Below are 13,649 nucleotides of genomic sequence, written 5' to 3' on the forward strand. Positions count from 1 at the left end.
GCTCTTTAACCAATGTGCCACTAGGGCTCCTTAGAATTTGATAGCCAGTAAAAAATACATTTCAAAAAATATGTTTTGTATATTTGAGACATAAAAACACTGAAACAATCCATCACATAGCAGATCTGTACTACAAGAAATGTTAAAGGAAATCCTTAAAGCAGAAGGAAAATGATACCAGATGGAAAAAAGTACCAGAAATGGTAAATACATTGGTAAATATAAAAGAATTTTTAAATATCTAAACTCCTGAAAAAGTTAATGACTGTTTAAAGCAAAAATAATAATGCATGGTATGGTTTATAACATATGTAAAAGTAGGATGAATTATAACATAGTACAAAGGCCAGCCACAAAGGCAAGGAAAAGGAAAATAGGAGTACTGTATATACAAGTGGGCAAAATTTATGAACGGTTCATAGAAAAAGAAATGATCCAGAAACATTTGAACATATGTTCAATATTACTCATAATAAGATCAATGCAAATATAGCTACCTTGAGACCCATCTATCACCTATCAGCTAGACAAAAATCCAAAGTTGGATAGCCTGCTTTGTGTACCTGGCTGTGGGGAAGGAGGCACTCTCTCTTATGGCTGGACCGTATGCAAAATGACAAAACTTTTGGCAAGATCTAGCAAAATTATATTTGCATTTACCATTTGGCCCAGCAATCCCACTATCTCAAGGAAACACATGCAAAAGTAAAAAAGGGTTACGGAGCCCTGGTGGGGCAGTGATTAAGAGCTTGGCTGCTAATGAAAAGGTCAGCAGTACAAATCCACCAGGGACTCCTTGGAAACACTATGGGGCATTTCTACTCTGTCCTACAGGGGGGTTATGAGTTGGAATCAACTCGACGGCAATGGGTATGAAAAAGATTATTCAATGCAGAATTCTTATAATAGCAAAAGAATGGAAATAACCCAAAAGCCTCTCAGTAGGGAACTGTTTGACTGAATTATGGGATATCCACATAATGAGGACTTATGCAGTTTTAAAAACAAATGAAGATGATCTCTCGTACTCACATGGTGTGCTCTTCAGGATATATTGCTAAGTGATGATAACCAAGCAAACGGTGCTTATAACATGCTAATTTTGATTAAGAAAGGGGTAGAAATATAATGTGTTAGTGTATATATGTGTATATGCATTTGCTATATTAAAAAGAGATAAAGCAAGAGCTAATAAATACTGTATCTATTGGAGAAAGGAAGAAACAGGGTAAAGAGGATAGGGATGGAAGCCAAATTTCTCTGAAAGTTTTAAGTTTTCTATTTTTATTTATTTAATGTTCTTAATAATTAAAACATTTCATTTAAACAAAATCTGTTTTTAAATAAAATTTTATTTATTGTTTTATTTAAATGACATTTATTTTTATTTCAATATGTAAAAACAAAATGTAATCAAAAGGAAAGAAAGCAATTCTTGAATACTGGGAAAAAAATGGACTTCCCTGCATGTCAAATTGGCACGTATAGTGAGTACTATAATATGTTGCCCTGGTTGCAAAGCGGTTAAGTGCTACAGCTGCTAACGAAAAGGTCAGCAGTTTAAAACTACCAGACTCTCCTTGGAAACTCAGTGAGGTGGTTTTCCTGTGTCCTAAAAAAAAAAAAAAAAAAAATTTTTTCGCTACGACTATTCCGACTCAACGGCAATGGGTTTGGTTTTTTTGGTTTATAATATGTTGACCAGACATCCTTCAGGAATGAAGAATATACTCCATCACCTGCTAGAAGTGCTGCTGGCAGAGATCTTAGCTGTCAGCCCTTTTTGGGAAGCACCTTAATTGAAGAGAGCTGCCTGCAGGAAGGTCTCACTCCTTTCCTGAGAAACCCTGCATCCAAAGACTGGTTGATGCCAGGGTGTAAAGGCACAGTCCCCCTTGCCTCAACTTGGGACAACTCTGTAGAGCCATCCCCGCTTCAGAGCTCCCTGTGGAGTCTGCAGAGACCTTTGTTGAGACTACATTGCAGCCCAACTTCTCTCCCTGCCCTATTTCTTTTCCTTTCTTTCCAAGCGCACTCCCTAATAAATTTTCTGCATGCTAAACTACGTCTTGGAATATACTTCCAAAGGAGCCTAACTGTTACAGTTGGTGCCAGGAGTGGTTCAAGAAAGCAGTAATGGAGGTGGGATTTTAGTATTGCACTACCTGCCAGGTTAACAATGAACATATCACTAGTGGTAGAAGGAACACAGATAGTCCCAGGCACAAATGCAGTGTAATTGTTAAGACTTTCACTCTAAAACAAAAACAAAAACAAAAAACTTGTCCTAGAGTCGATGGCTACTCACAGCGACCGTATAGGACAGGGTAGAACTACCCTCATCGGGCTTCCAAGGAGCGGCTGGTGGATTTAAACTGCCAATCTTGGCTAGTAGCTGAGCTCTTAACCACTGTCCCACCAGGGCTCCGTCCCTCTTAGGGAACTGTATATTCTGGTGGAAGGAAATACTCTAGAGGGTGCAGTGTATCAGGTGTTTGAGATAAATGGAGGAACTATGGGTGGGCTGTTGCTAAGCTCATTTGATGCTTTGGAGAAATATAATGAAAGATTGAGGGTGATTAACTTGCAATTAAAAACAAAGTATGAAAGGCAAAGGGCTTCTTTAGTAACAAAGAGGCTCTTCTGCAACTGGAGAGCAGGAAAAGCTGAGGATTAGGTCCAGGACATAATCTAAAGAAGGTTAAACTCTCACTATTGCAAGTGTGCTATGGTAAGGACAGAGTGCTGGCTGGGAATGAGTGGGATCTTGTTACATGGGATCAGGACATCTGGGTTTATGCACCTCAAACTCTTTAGTTCCCAAAGTTCCCTGAACCCTTTGAGCCTGGAGGAGTGGCTCAAAGAGTGAGCGCTCCTCCCCTTGCTTGAGGATGATGCTGAAGCCTCCCCACTGCAAGTCAACAACACGAGCCCTTTCGGAATCAGCCCCACCTTCCCTCCTTGCCATTAGAATTAAGTCACAGTATAACCTCCCTGGGGATATGCTGAGCCTAATAATGGAGGGAAAAAAAATCTGTTGTCATTGGGTCAATTCCAACCCATAGTGACCCTAGAGAACAGAGAATGACTGCCCCATAGGGTTTCCAAGGATTGGGTGGTGAATTCAAATCACTGACCTTTTGGCTAGCAGCCTGAGCTCTGAATCACTGTGCCACCAGGGCTCCGTAATGGAGCAGAGGGACTATATCGCAAAGGCACTCAGGATCTGAGAGGGTACACATGGGGCTGAATTCTGAGGGTGCTCAAGGGAGGCAAAATACAAAGTTGAATAAGGGAAATTTAATTAGTGTGGGAGCACAGTCCTGGAAAACAGGATTTAACACCCTGGCAAGGACCTCAGGATGGAGCAAATGTGCTCCTAGGATGGCTCCTATAAGCATGGAAAAACTGATGGCCCATACTAAATGAAGTGGAGGTTCCAGAATTGCCATGGAAGGCAGTGGTAGAAAAGTATTAAAGAGGTCAAAGAAATGAACATGCTATGAGTGGATATACTATGTAAGGCTGGAAAACTCACCAAGCAACTGTATTCCATGGTAAAGCCTAGAGGATACACCATTTACCAAAACAATAAGAAAGGCACTGTAATCACTAATAAATTCTGCAGTGGCTGTCCTCTGTAAATCAGGATTGATGGTAAGAGATGTTACAGAACTGGGCTCAATAATTGCAATGCGGATGATAGGACTGCCCCTCCCCTTTATGGCCTTCCTAAAAGAGGCCAGGTGACATAAATTAATCACCAGAATCCAGATAGATGCAATTATTGTAACAAGCACCAAGGCCAGAGTGGAAAGGTGTGGGGATCTGCAGAGACTTAACGTTGTTGTTGTTAGGTGCTGTTGAGTTGGTTCGACTCATAGAGACCCTATGCAACAGAAGGGAACACTGGCTGGTCCTGCGCTATCCTTACAATCCTTGTTATGCTTGAGGTCATTGTTCCAGCCACTGTGTCAATCCACCTCATTGAGGGTCTTCTTCTTTTCCACTCACCCTGTACTTTGCCAAGCATGATGTCCTTCTCCAGGGACTGATCCCTCCTGACAACATGTCCAAAGTATGTAAGATGCAGTCTTGACATCCTTGCTTCTAAGGAGCATTCTGGTTGTACTTCTTCCAAGACAGATTTGTTCATTCTTTTGGCAGTCATGGTATATTCAATATTCTTCACCAACACCACAATTCAAAAGCATCAGCTCTTCTTCAGCCTTCCTTATCCATTGCCCAGCTTTCACATACATATGCTGTGATTGAAAATACCATGGCTTGGGTCAGGCGCACCTTAGTCTTCAAGGTGACATCTTTGCTTTTTAACACTTTAAAGAGGTCCTTTGCAGCAGATTTACCCAATGCAATGCATCGTTTGATTTCTTGTCTGCTGCTTTCATGGCTGTTGCTTGTGGATCCAAGTAAAATGAAATCCTTGACAATTTCAATCTTTTCTCCGTTTATCCTGATGTTGCTGATTGGTCCAGTTGTGAGGATTTTTGTTTTCTTTATGTTGAGGTGCAATCCATACTGAAGGCTGTGGTCTTTGATCTTCATTAGTAAGTGCTTCAAGTCCTTTTCACTTTCAGCAAGCAAGGTTGTGTCATCTGCATAACGCAGGTTGTTAATGAGTCTTCCTCCAATCCTGATGCCCCGTTCTTCTTCTTATAGTCCAGCTTCTTGGATTATTTGCACAGCATACAGATTGAATAGGTATGGTGAGAGAATACAACCCTGACGCACACCTGTCCTGACTTTAAACCGATCAGTGTCCCCTTGTTCTGTCCGAACAACTGCCTCTTGATCTATGTAAAGGTTCCTCATGAGCACAGTTAAGTGTTCTGGATTTCCCGTTCTTTGCAATGTTATCTATAATTTGTTTTGATCCACATAAATGAATGCCTTTGCATAGTCAATAAAACACAGGTAAACATCCTTCTGGTATTCTCTGCTTTCAGCCAGGATCCATCTGACATCAGCAATGATATCCCTGGTTCCATGTCCTCTTCTGAAACCAGCCTGAATTTCTGGCAGTTTCCTCTCGATATACTGCTGCACCCGTTTTTGAATGATCTTCAGCAAAATTTTGCTTGCATGTGATATTAATGATATTGTTCTATAATTTCCACATTTGGTTGGATCAGCTTTCTTGGGAATAGGCGTAAATATGGATCTCTTCCAGTCAGTTGGCCAGGAAGCTGTCTTCCATATTTCTTGGCATAGACGAGTGAGCACCTCCTGTGCCGTATCCATTTGTTGAAACATGTCAATTGATATTGTGTCAAATCCCAGAGCTTTGTTTTTTGCCAATGCCTTCAGAACAGCTTGGACTTCTTCCTTTAGTACCATCGGTTCCTGATCATATGCTGCCTCTTGAGATGGTTGAACACCGACTAATTCTTTTTTGGTATAATGACTCTTTGTATTCCTTCCTTATAGAGATGGTTAGTAGACAACAATCCAAGGGGAAAACAAATGGGCAGCAAACTATATAGATAAAACAAATCAAGGATGAATAATCAGGAGACTGAGAGCAGTGATCCCAGTAAAATGTCACTATCTCTTGCCATATTTCAAACCTGAGCCAATCTACAAACTAGAAACTAATGATTGAAGGAAAGTTCTGTCTCTAAGAGGAAGGGCCCTCAACACCATGACAAGTGTACAGAGAAATGATTTTCCTAGTCCTTTGCAAAGGAACTTAGAATCATATACAGTAAAACCTATTAAAGCCAGAACCTGTGTAAGGGGGGAACCTGTCAGAGAAGGAAAATAAAATATTTTCCACTAATAGCGATAGAAAAATAGTAAGACCATGCCCTGTCAAAGGTGGAAGACTTTCAAGACCCAGAAAAACAAGGCAGTCCTGTTGAGTTCCAGCTCTTACAGTTTTCACTGTACTCTGTAATTACATACTGAGGAGATAGAACTACTGAAACATTTCAGAATTTTGGATATAAAGTTCAAATTGGTATTGATATCCACAGACAAGGTTAAGGTTTACACCCTAAATTAATGACCATTACATGGTGCTTTGTCCTCATTAGGTAGACTATGTAGGTCTAGGAACCAAGAGGTTATCCTCTCGATTACTCACTTAAGGAATTCGTGGTTCCCTTCTCCACAATTCTGAGCTCTATGGGCTCAGAGTTTCTTTTTGCAAAGGGGAAATTCTACTAGGGAGCACAACAAGAGTTTAATTATAACCTACAACGGCAACCTGGTTACTTAAGAAGTCTCCTTGTGTCAAAGGATCAAGAGGCAAAGAAGAAAGTCCCCATACTGGTGGAGGTAATTGACCCTAACTAGTAGATGAATCCCTGGTTAACCACATGGCCACTATCCAAAAGGTTGGTGGTTTGAACCCACCAGCCGTTCCATGGGAGAAAGATGTGGCTGTCTGCTTCCGTAAAGATTTACAGCTCTGGAAAGCCTATGGGGCGGTTCTATTCTGTCCTATAAGGTCATTATGAGTCGGAATTGACTCCATGGCAATGGGTTTTTTTTGTTTGTTTTAGGAGACTGTAGGGCTGTTATTACACAACTGGGGCAGGAAGGCACATATTAGGCACCAAGATGAACCACTTGGGTGCTTCTTGGTACTCTCTTGCCCAGTTTTGATGGTAAATGGGCAAGTGCAGCAACCCCAACCTGAGAAGAAAATTGGTGTTGAGTACGGCAATGAGCTGTATGGTGCCTGCAGGCGCAAGTTTGCAGCTGACAGAGCTAAATTATTGTTCCTATCTGTAATGTCAAATTGTAAAATTTTGACTACCATAGTTTACTTAAATAATACATTTTAAAAATTTCAAATTTATGCTTGCTTTCCAGAAGTTCAGATTATGGTGGTTATATCTTGCTTGGGCCGTTGGCCAAATAGCCCTTTTAAAACTAGGCTGTTCAGCCTTCAGCCCAAATGTTCAGGGCCCCTCTAAAATATTACCACTTCGAAGATTTCCTTGTACAAATAATAAATGAATGTTTTCCTTCACACTTGCCTTCAGTACAATAAACCTTCCTGTCCTCACTTGTGTTCAATGTAAACATTTACGTAATATTGGGTAAACTTGGCCCTTCTCTGCTGGTTTCTTTCAATAACCCCCTTCCAGCCACTACTCCCTTTTAGAAGTTGTCTGTTCTGGATCTTAACTTTCTGAATCAAGGGAGATATAGTTTCCAAGTTCCTTCATTTCGTACCGCGGTTGGCACTCCAGAGGCCTCAGCAAATGCTACTTGTTGGTGACAACGAGCATAAACCACAAGAAGAAGATGCCCATAGAATATAATACAAGCCGTCCGTTATAATTAGTCTTTTTAGTTTTCAGAATACATCCTCATTCCCCAGAAAAATTCTTCGTTTAAAGTCCAAAGATAAGACTAAGAAGGGCCCGGCAACCAACGTGTACACTTTGTTTTTAAAAATTATTTTTATAATTGTAAATATATATTATGTTACAGAAAATTTAGAAAAAAAAAGAAAAAATCCGCAAGGCACCATCTGAACACAGCAACTTCACTTATTTGAAAGCATTCCTTTCTATCTTCCCCTCTCGCTTTCCGCTCCTTCGCAACCTTGACCTTTGCGCGCAGCCGGAACCACAGCGCTCCTGGAGGCACTGCAGCGCGCGCGGATGCGCCGTCGCCATGGTAACTGCGGAAACTGGAGGCCCCTGGAGTGGTGAGTCCCGGGTCCGGGCATCCGGTGGGGTGGCTAGTCCGGCCTGGTGTGGGGGTAGGCAGACACCCCGCCCCCCACCCCTGACAGGCCTGTCAGGATGAGGGCTGGGAGGAGGGGAACTGGGCTCCAACCGCGGCGCTCTCTGGCTCTGCCTCTGTTCCCAGCCTTGCGTGCCCGCCGTCCCTGCCCCGCAGGCAGAATCTTGGAGATACAGGAAGGTCCCCTGGGGATTCAGGCCTAAGGGCGAACCCGGTGCCCAGAAGTGATCGGCATTCCCTCGGTGGGACCTCCCTCGGCCGCCTGGGTCTTCTTCCCTTTGTTTAATACCGGGAGCCCAGGGCTGCCTTCCGTGGCCTTCTCCTTGAGCTGGCTTTTAAAATCCTTTAGGGACTATATTTTTTGAAGATAAAATTCGATTGGTTTAAAAGGCCTTTCAGGTCTTTTTATTGCTGACACCTCTGCCACAACTCCAAGCTGCCTTGCCTACCTCCTGGCCCTTTGTTCATGCTATTCACTCCTCTTCATTACCTGGATTTACCCCTTTCTCCTCCTTTTAAGATTACTTTTCAACACTCAAGTGTCGCCTCTTCTGGGAAGCCTTTCCAGGACCTTCCCACCCAGTCTAACTTAGATGTTCATCCTTGTCTTAGTTATCTACCACAAGAGAGTGGCTTTCAACAAACAGAAATGTATTTTCTCATAGTTTAGGAGGTCCACTGGAAAGCAACTGGTTTTTGGTTGGTTTTAGGAGGCTCCAACAAAACAACCCACTGCCGTCGAGTTGATTCTGACTCATAGTGACCCTATAGGACAGGGAAGAACTGCCCCATAGAGTTTCCAAGGAGCACCTGGCGGATTTGAACTGCTGACCTCTTGGTTAGCAGCCGTAGCACTTAACCACTGTGCCACCAGGGTTTCCTTTAGGAGGCTAGAAGTCTAAATTCAGAGCACCAGCTCTAGGGGAAGGCTTTCCTTCTCTGTTGGCTCTGGAGGAAGGTCCTTGTTTCTCTAGCTTTTGTTTCCTTGGAGATCTCCATGTGGCTTGGCATCTATTGTAGGCCATCCTTCCTCTACTCTCTTGTTTAATCTTTTTTTTTTTTATATCTCAAAAGAGATTAATTGATTCAAGATACACCATATACTAGTTCTGCCTTATTCACGTGAAAAAGACAACCTATCCCCAAATGGGATTATAACCACAGGCAGAGAGGTCAGGATTTACAACACATATTTTGGGGGGGACACAATTCAATCCATAACAATCCTCTTGACTCTCAATACATCCCTTATCTCACTCTGTCATTGCTGATTTATTGTGTCTTCGCCACTAGACTGTGAAGGTCAATAGAGTAGGGACCATGGCGTATGTGATTTTCTAGTATTAGTGTCTTAGCAACTTCAAAAGAGTTCACACTTCATGGTTAAAAAAAAAAATTATGAACTTTTTTTTCCCACACTAATTCTGTAAGGCAGAGCAGGTGCTATCCTCATTTCACAAATGAGGAGACTGAATTCACAAAAGCCACGTATTTAATAACTAACAAAATCAGGACTAAAACAAGGGTTTTCGGACTCACAGTCCCATGCTATTCTGCCTTCAGCAGTCCGTCCCTTCCTCTTCCCTTCCTATGCTCATGTTCTCTAGGGAATTTCTGGTTATATGTAGTGGGTTGCAATTTTGATTCATGTTATAACTTTTATGGGCAAAGAAAATGTAATTTATTTTTGTCTGTAACTGATCTAGTTTCTTTCATGAGTTCTCACTTATTATTAGGAAAAAAATTTTTAATTTGCCCCATGTTCAAATGTTTAGGTTCTCAGGTAACTTCTGCTCCCCTGTTTCCCTCCTTGAAATTTTATCAGGGATATGGGGCTGATGCAGTTGGTTATGGGGAAGTGTTTGGGTGCCTTTGCTGTTTCTGGAGCAATGTTGCTTGTATGCAGGGAGCGTCTTCCCCTGATGGCATTCTTGGCTGTAATCTGTGGCTCATGTAACTTGTGCACAGGTTTCTCCTGGTTTGGTCAGGGTTCAATAGCACTCCCTGGCCCTACTGTTTTAGAGGCCACTCAGCTGCACTGAGCTCCTGTTGTGAGTTCTGCCTATGGCTCCCATTCAGCCCTCCCTACAGCACTTTCTTGAAGGAGCCCTTGAAGGTCGGCGGTTGAACCCACCAGTGGATTGGCATGAAAGAAGACCTGATGATCTGCTTCCATAAAGATTACAGCCTAGGAAACCCTGTGGGGCAGTTGTGTTTTGTCCTATATGGTTGCTGTGAGTTGGAATCGACTAGGCACACAACAACAACAAACCTATAACAACAGAGCTTTCTTACCTTGCAAGACTCTCCACTACTTCTGAGTTTCAAGTATGTCCTAAAGGAGTGGTCCTAAATTATTTTTCAGGAATGCATTACATTCTTAGAAATTATTGAGAATTCCAAAGAGCTTTCCTCAACATGGGCTCTATCTATTGATACAGTAAATATTGTTGTTGTGTACCATTGAGTGAATTCTGACTCATAGTGACCCTATAGGACAGAGTAGTACTGCCCCATAGTGTTTCCTAGGCTGTAATCTTTTTGGGAGCAGATTGCCAGGTCTTTTCTCCTACACAGTGGTTGGTGGGTTGGAACCGTTGATCTTTTGGTTAGCAGCTGAACACTTAACCATTGTTCCACCAGGTCCCTCCCCTAGTAAATATTAGAAATTCAGTTAAAAAAAGCCCAGACCATATTCCAACTCATGGAGACCCCATGTGTGACAGAGTAAAGCTATTTCATGGTGTTTTCTTGGTTGTGATCTGTACAGAAGCAGATCACTATGCCTTTCTTCTGTGCCACTGCTGGATAGGGTCGAACAGCCAACCTTAAGTTAGTAGTCAAGCACAAACTATTCCACCACCCATGGCATGTAGAAATACAATAGGCATTAGAAATTAAAACTGAGAACTTAAAAAAAAGACTATTTGTTTAAACGTAATAAAAATAAACCCATTTCATATTAACAAAGACAACGTATTTCTCAAGAAAAATAACTGTTTTCTGGAACTAATTAGTGAGAAAGCAGCATTTATGAAAATTTCTTTAATTTACGGCTTAGTAAGAGAAAGTCAGATTCGCATGTCTGTTTCTGGATTCAGTCTATTGCAATATGTTGTTTCGGTTGAAATATATGAAGAAAATTCAGATATGCAGATAGCTTTTGCAGGTAACCGTGTATGCTTTTCTTTGAGACTATACCAAAACTTAACATATGGTAGTTTCTTAAAGGCCAGTTATGTGGAATCTGAACCCGTATCAAGGAACTTTTCCTACTCTGATACGTTTAAAGCTATTGGTTTGCATATTCTGAGTAAATATTTTACCTATTTCTGATTTTGTAATACCATGCATTGTTTGTTGGAAAATATTGGCTTACTGTGTTACTCAGATCTTCCAAATGTTAATATGTATTGTGAGATATACTGTCAAAAAACCAGATTCATTAATATCATCACTGATCTCAGATATTATTGGGACGCAGCCAAGCTCACAATGGCTAATACATGGCCAATACATTTTTTTCTGAAATGCTATTTTTGCTTGAAAGCTTGAATATTGTTATTGGCAAGAAATACTGTCAGTTGTTTTTCTTGAAATGATAGGCTTACGTGATTAATTTCCAAGAAAATGTCTGCCAGACACCCATCTGAATAACTATAGTTTGTCAGTTCTGCTATCAAGTAAAAATGGTGTTCCATGAGAAAAATAGCTAGTTTAGCTCACAACAATTGCACAGTTTCCTTTAGACAATTATCACACTTTGATATGCAGAAGAAATGCTTTATGTGTATTTCCTGCTTGGTCACGCAGAGTATAAAAATGATGTGTTCTCAAGGATTGAGATTTAGTAACATTGATCATTTCTGCCACATCGTAAAGAAATTCTCAAGTAAAATTGGCATTTTTTACTGCAAATGCTTGATGGTGAAGAATGTGATTACTAGTACAGTTTGATGCCACTGTTTTGATTCATGCCAAAGTGCCAACAGTTTTACTCATCATTGTCTTTGTACTATTGATATTGTCTTGTTACTCTGCTATTCACCATGACTTTGAGCAATTTGCTTGACCTATCTGAACCTCACCTAGTAAAACAGGGACAATAATACTGCCTCACAGGGTCTTTCTGAGAGAACATGTATGAAGTACTAGTGGTTTTACAGATTTCAAAGTACTTTTATGTAAATCATCACCTTGGGCAAGGCCACAACAGTTACCTTGCCCATTTTATAATTGATTAGATGATAGCTTATCTTTGCTTTATCTAATGGATGGGAGCTTGGTGAAGCACAGGGCCTAAAGACAGAGATTCTGCTTTTGTGCAAGCCATGTGACTCCCTGAACTTCATTTTTCTCTTCCGTAAAATAAGAATTTTAAACTATATCATATGTAATTTGTTATATCCACTTCTTCACTGTTATATTGTCTGTTATTGTTCTCCGAAATGTGAGGAATATTTTCTTCATGCTCTGGTCTCGAGTTAAGTTTTTCAATATATAGAAAATTGATGAAAGGAAAAAGGGAAAGAAACTGTATTATTATGATCATCCTATTGTTTTTATATTCATAGTAAAAATACTTGAAGTATTCTAAAGCTTCTATGTTATAAGAAAAAAATCTTCATAAAAGAATTCTTTGCCCTGTCTTCAGAAGACAGAATATGGTGAAGAACACAATCAGCAATAAACCACCAAACACATAACAGGAGAGTTTATTTTTATTCTAATTAGATATTCTCTTTTAAAAGTAAGGCTTAAGATAGTCTCATGGAATAGCTTGGTCAACTGACATAACATAGTTCACAAAAATCACGATCTGCATCCTAGTGAAGTGTGTAGCATCTCAGGTCTTAAAAGCTTGTGAGCAGCCATCTAGGACACAACTATAGGTCTCTACCTGCCAGGAGAAAAACAGTAAAAAGTAACCAAAACTGCAGAGAAGAAACAAGTCTCAACATTATCTACCCTGAGATCAGAAGAACTAGATAGTGCCCAGCTACTACCATTGACTGTTCTGACCAAGGTCACAATAGTTGGTCCCAAATAGCATGGGAGAAAAATATGGAGCAGAACTCAAATTCTTATCAAAAAAAAAAAAAAGAAGCAGCAGCAGCAGCAGCAGCAGCCAGACATACTGGAGCAGTAGAGAACAGAGGACTCCCTGAAACTATCGCCCTGAGACACTCTTGAAACCTAGAACCAAGGCTATTACCTGTAAGATGAGTGCCATTCTTAAAAACAATGAGTATGAGACAAAAAGGTCAACAATTACTCAAAAGCAAAGATGAGAAGATAAGGGGGCAGGGAAACTAAAGTACTGGAAAGGGAACAAACTGAACATAATTAAGGAGAATGTTGACACATTGTGATAAATGTAACTAATGTCACTGAACAATACGTGTGGAAATTGTCAAATAGGAACTTAGCCTGCTGTGTAAACTTTCACCAAAAACTTCATAAAATATTATTAAAAAGAAAAAATAAGGCCTAAGGATAAATGCCATGAAAAACTTCACTTTGACCTTTTATTTCAGAAAGGCTGACCCTAATTCAGTCTAGATTTGGTCTGGGACAATCCTGAGTGTTTGACTGTAGACTGGAGTGACTGAGGGTTATCCCTAGTCCACTGGTTCTCAGTTGTGGTCTGGATACCCTTGGGAATCCCCAGGATCCTTTCAGGGAGTCTATCAGTCAACACTATTTTTATATTAATTCTAAAATGTTATTTACCTTTGCACTCTAATTCTCTCACATGTATACAGTAAAGTCCAGAGGACGTGTGATGTGTGACATCACAACATCACATGTTGTCGCAGATGGAATGCAGAAGCAGAGGTTAGAATCCAGCTGTTTTGTATTAAGCCGGACATGGAAGAGATTTGCAAAACTATAAAACAGTGCCACTCTTTTAACTACTTTTC

This window comes from Loxodonta africana, chromosome 25 (genome assembly GCF_030014295.1).
Source record: "Loxodonta africana isolate mLoxAfr1 chromosome 25, mLoxAfr1.hap2, whole genome shotgun sequence".
In the NCBI taxonomy this organism is placed as follows: Eukaryota; Metazoa; Chordata; class Mammalia; order Proboscidea; family Elephantidae; genus Loxodonta; species Loxodonta africana.